Genomic DNA, 5532 nt, shown 5'->3' with positions numbered 1-5532 from the left:
AGATGAAAATCATATTATGCCTCATGATTTTTTTTTAAAAGTGGCTTTTTGTTCCATCAAATAAAACCCCCAAAGACCTACTATGTCTTCAAGGCTGGTCCGAATCTGAATCTGAATCCCATCATTGTCCTCATCTCCTGCAGTTCTCCACTTCATACCATCCCAGCCCCAGTGGCTGTCTGCTCTTCCTTTAGCCTGTGTGTCATGCTCTGATTTCAGGGATTTTGACTGGTCCTCTGTCTGAAATGCTGGTTCTCTGAGAGCCATCTTCACCTTTTTAAAGCCTCTTCTCATAAACTGTCTACTTAGTGAATGCTTCTCTGACCACTCTCCATAAAAGTGCAGTTCTCCACTAATCCTCTCCTCTGATTTGTTTGTCTGCCAAAACTCATTACCTCCTAAAATATAAATATTAGAATTGGTGGTTAATTTTATTTATTATTTTTTTCTCCTGTATTAAGATATAAGCTCCCATCTCTTTCTCACACTGATGTGTTCCCAGTACTAAGAAAAATACATGTCACATAATAAGTATCAAATGTGTGTTTGATAAATAAATACAGGCACATAAGGAGCCTAAGAAGCCAAACTATGCTTCTTTCAAACATTTCCTTTGTTCAAGCTAGAATACCAATTTATATAATTTTCATCTGCATGGTAAGACCTTTTTTGATTCATTGAACTTCATGAAATTCATCATTTTTGAAGTAAACTATCTGATTTTATTTGAAGGAATAAATTTTATTTTTTGAAATAAATTGTATCTTATATTCTCAAATATCTTTTTGTATTTATTATTTAATCAAGCTTTCCCTGTGGGGCAAGAGAGATATTACTTTTGAGGCACTACTTCAGTGAGAAATAAATTACATTAGCTGCTAAAACATGCAGCCTCCAAATCTTCATGCTTTAACACATTAACAAGACATTTCACACCCACATTGTAGTCCAATAGCTCTATGGCAAATTTCTTCCCAGTGATAACTCAGATCTAGGCTTTTCCAATTTTATGACATTGCTATCTTAAACCTGTGGCTCTCAGAATTGCCAAAGGAAGAGAGAGTGAGCATAGGATAATTGTGCAGAGGGATTTATAGCTGTGCCTAAAAGCAGCATGTGTCATTTTTCTTACATCTCATTGGTCAGTACATAGTCATGTGACTCCAACATCACTGCCTAAGAAGCTGGAATTGATAGCTTTCCTGTTGACCTAAGAACATAATAAAATCAAACAGCATTTGGTGAGCACACAGAATTGTCTCTGGCACAGTATGTTCCATATCCGGATGAAGGAATATTCCAAAAATATTGCACCCACTCATACAACTCTCACACACAAAATTTTTTGGTCACAAACTCCAAATGTATTTAATTAAGATTTTGAGGGTTAAAGCAAAGTATATAAGACAGTATATAGAAAGGAATAACTGAATAGGGTTTTGATGTTTTCACAAGGAGGCAGTTAAGTTTCTCACTTTTGTTCCAGGTTTTGCTACTGAATCCTTTAGAGAAACTAACTTTTTAGTCCAAATTGTATTTAGAAGCCTCTTCATACAAATTAAAGAAAATTGAACATTGGACAGTCAGAATTTTGTGGGGTTTGGTGCTAAGCTACCTTTCAAATGAGCAATTTTTTCCATATCAATTTTTTCCCAGAGCAACCATCATAATTCCAAAATATCATTAATGAAATTGTGACAGGAAGTCACACATAAGAGTTAGCATTATACTGGGGAAACATAAAAGAAGCAGGTGTTTGGCCTGGAAGAAGCAGTTTTAGTTTGCAAAGATTCCATGAGAACTACAAAATGTCTGTGAGACCGACACCCATTTAAGCTTTTGTTACTGAAGTTCAGTCGATGACAATCCATTACCCAACAGGAGCCAGAGAGAATCACCAAGTGAAACAAAAGAAAAAGTAGTTCTCCAAGACACCGAAACAAGACTAAAGAAGTCCCTATAAGATTTTGAAATAGTGTCCTGAGGCAAAGTTGTCCAAGTGATGCTGAAAAGAATATTGTGAACTTGCAAACCCCCAGAGTGGTCTTGAAAATGGACTTCTAAGTCCATCCTCTCCTCGTACAGTTTTACTCATACTGACAAACGACATCCAATACAGGCAAGCAGACATGCAGACAAAACAAAGCATTGGAAAAGTGGGTGTTAGGTGATTAAAAAAAAATCCATAAATAATCTTCACTAAAAACAATAATACAAATTGATCTGGACAATAAAATCCCAAAGAGAGATCTATTTCTAAGAAAACAAAATAAATTCAATGGCAAGGGACTTTAGCAAAGTATCAGAGCTCAATTTTCACCATAAAATATTAGTAATGTTGTATAAAACATTATTGTTTTCTGCTTCAAGTAGAAAAACAAAATACACGGATGCAGAATGGTTTCAATGAATTTCTGGAGTTCAATGCTGCATCAACTTACCTTCCAAATATAGGCTGATTGGCTCCTCCAGCAAGTACAAATAGAAGACATCTCAGAGATGGGCACTGTTATTAAAGAAATCAAGTAACCATCGGCATTTAGAAGGTGATCTGGCAGTCACAACTGGTTTTTTCCTAATGCATATAAACTGACAATACCAATGGCAGACAAAGTTAGTTTGAGGCCATGATACAATAAGACAAAGAAAGACCACTTCATAATTTTCACTAAGCACAAATAAAGTCACTGTGAACCCACAAAATGCTAAATAACCCATTTCTCAATCTAATCCTTTAGGATCTTTACCAATTCTAGTTTCATCTTTGTACTGATTTTCCCCTTCTATAAACACAATTTATTAAGATACCCAGGCATGCAACAGCACATCCTTCTGGCAGTATACAACCTTGTCAAGGTTATATATGCTTCCTTAATTCCTTCCCTAAATCCCCAGCTAAAGGCAAAATCCTATATCATAGTGGGTTTGTTATAACACCTTTTCACTGGGTGTATAATTTTCCTTTGGATGCTGTAATAAACTATCACAAACTTGGTAGCCAGAAATAACAAAAATTTATCCTCTTAAAATTCTAGAAGCCAGAAGTGTGAAATCAAGGAGTTATTAGAGCTGTGATCCCTCTGGTAGTTCTAAGGGAAAAAATACTTTTTACCTCTTTAACCTGGTGACAGCTATTGGCATTCTTTGACTTGTGGCCGAAGGCATCACCACTCCAGTCTCTGTGTCATGGTCATATCATCTCCTCCTCTGTATGTCTGAGTTCTGCTCTGTGTGTCTATCTTCTCTGTGAGTCAATGTAAAAATGCTTATCATTTGCTTTAGTGCCAACCCAGAATACCTAGGATCTTCTCCTGATTTCAGGGTTCTTAATTGTTGAAGGTTTTTAATTACATTTGCAAAGACATTTTTTTTAAAATAAGGTAACTTTCACACATCCTGGAAATTAGCATATAAATATATCATTTGGGGGGCCACCAATTGATCCACTACACTGAGAAATCTCATGGTTCCCATGGTGTGTTCTTCCTCATTGTAGTAAACTACAAGTATGAAGGACATCAAAGTCCAAATGAAAAAAAAATCCAGAAAAAGTGGGATCTGTTTATTCAACTGCTCTGACATGAAATTTTGGACCATAATCTCTAAATGTCTAGGTTGACCATAAACCATAGCTTTTTATGACTTAAAGAATAATAAGAAGTAGGCAAGAGAAAAGGGAAACAGAAGAAGAAAGAAAGTCAATGAAATGATCAAAATTAAGAGCAGATGAGATAGAATATTTTTAATCATGATAATATATTCTATTCTATCTCCCTTCCCTTCTTCTTCAGATGATCTTCCCTGGTCTTTTTTCCTAGTTTCTCATTAAATTGAAGATTAATATAACTCACATAATTCCTTCTGATTATTATGTATCCTCTGCCTCAGCCAAGTTATGCTACTCACATAAAATTCAACCAATTATATGAACAAACTTCCTATTTTTTCTTTGATCCTATTAGGACATATTATTTTAGTAGGAAAATTATTTTGTATAAAGAAAAAATGGTGTCAATATTTGATTATAAGGTGACTATAATATTGTAATGGTTCAGACATATTCCTTTTGAAAAAAAATATTTGAGGATATCTCAAAGACTTATGAACTAAAGAATAACTCTACAATCTTTATTTCAAATACTTATCGGAATAGTTTTTTAATAAGTTTCATCAGTTAAAGAAAGAAGTATTCAATCAGTTAAATAAAGACCTCATGAGAAAGATTCCAGGAATTCTTAGATTTTAAAATCTCTGAGAGTTTCTAATACACCTGCAGAGGAAAGAAATACTACTCCAATGAATCATGAACAACATTGCAAATCAGCTACCTTGTCCATTCTCCTTTATTTTGTAAAGAATCTGATACAAACAGGAGCACATCGAATTTCTGAAAAAGCAGTTTTTGTAACCATAATGTCTGATACAAACAGGAGCACATCAAATTTCTGACAAAGCAGTTTTTGTAACCATAATGTCTGGCTCAGTAATAATGATTACTTAGATCACATTAGAGACTTCAAATTCTACACTGTCGGAAGTATTGGTATAATAACTTCCAGCAATAATTTGATGAATAATAAATTTATTTTCTATCATGGTGTGTGGAGAGGTGACAGGCATTTTTAAAACTTCAGGACTTAATATAAAGTCCATTTTAAGTCAATGTGTATAAAACTGTCTCTTTTTAATGTCTATCAATACATAGATTCAAATATTAAATGTAGTTTTCTTTGTACCTCTTCTGGCACAGCTTGTAACAGTAAAGAAATTTAAAATTTGCTATTATCACAAATGAGATTTCCTTATGCCAGATGGATCTATGTGCCATTAAAATGTATTTAAAATTTTTTTTCAATAACATTGACAAATAGTAGAACTAAGGTCTGGCTTAATAACTTGTTAACCCACTAAAGAAGCTTTTTTTATTGATCAATTTATTTCCTTCACTGATATTACCTGATGTATTCTTGGATGAAACTTAATGGCAGTCAGAAGGAAAATGATAGGCTTCCTGCTACTTTCCGCTCTGGGCACATCTTCAGATATGGAGGTAAAATCAATAAATAGTTTACCTTATGTCTTCTCACATCAATTCATTGGGGAAACTCCCCTGGGTCATATTAGTTGGAAACTGGAATAACACATCCCCTGTGAAACAATAAAGTCCAGAAAAGATGGGCAAAGACAAAATATAAATCATAATAATACTTCACATAACTCCTTTTTTTCCATTTTAAAGGGTAAATAAATTTTTCTGTTCATAATGGTGAAATGATATGACTACTTTCATCTCTTTTTCATACCACATATTCAAAGCACTAGAGTTAAATTGATGGTGAAAAACCTTGGGTTTGAATATTGTGTTTGTCATGGCAGATAGCTTAACCTCTGCATTTCACTTTACCACTGAGCTATCTCAACTCAAGGCCTCATGCATGCTAGGCAGGCACTTAACCTCTGCATTTCAATTTCATTCCCTATATAATGGAGATAATATCATGATAACATCTACTTCACAAGTCTGAGAAAATG

The 5532-nt window shown here is 34.1% G+C and overlaps 1 long non-coding RNA gene across 1 annotated transcript; it reads right to left on the bottom strand.

Annotated features, from left to right (window-relative positions):
- Positions 1-2438: 2438 nt before the first annotated feature.
- LOC131423716 (uncharacterized) lies at positions 2439-5118 on the bottom strand. The gene is made up of 3 exons (XR_009225636.1): positions 4957-5118; positions 3113-3244; positions 2439-2506 (listed from the first exon to the last, which is right to left on the bottom strand). It is a non-coding gene; the product is annotated as an uncharacterized LOC131423716 (long non-coding RNA).
- Between the last annotated feature and the right edge of the window lie 414 nt (positions 5119-5532).

Source organism: Marmota monax, unplaced genomic scaffold, assembly GCF_021218885.2.
Source record: "Marmota monax isolate L192 unplaced genomic scaffold, Marmota_monax_Labrador192_F-V1.1 WCK01_AAM20220418_F8-fsc00013, whole genome shotgun sequence".
Taxonomy (NCBI): Eukaryota; Metazoa; Chordata; class Mammalia; order Rodentia; family Sciuridae; genus Marmota; species Marmota monax.
The sequence above is the reverse complement of the archived record's forward strand: the minus strand, read 5'-3'. Positions and strand labels throughout refer to the sequence as shown.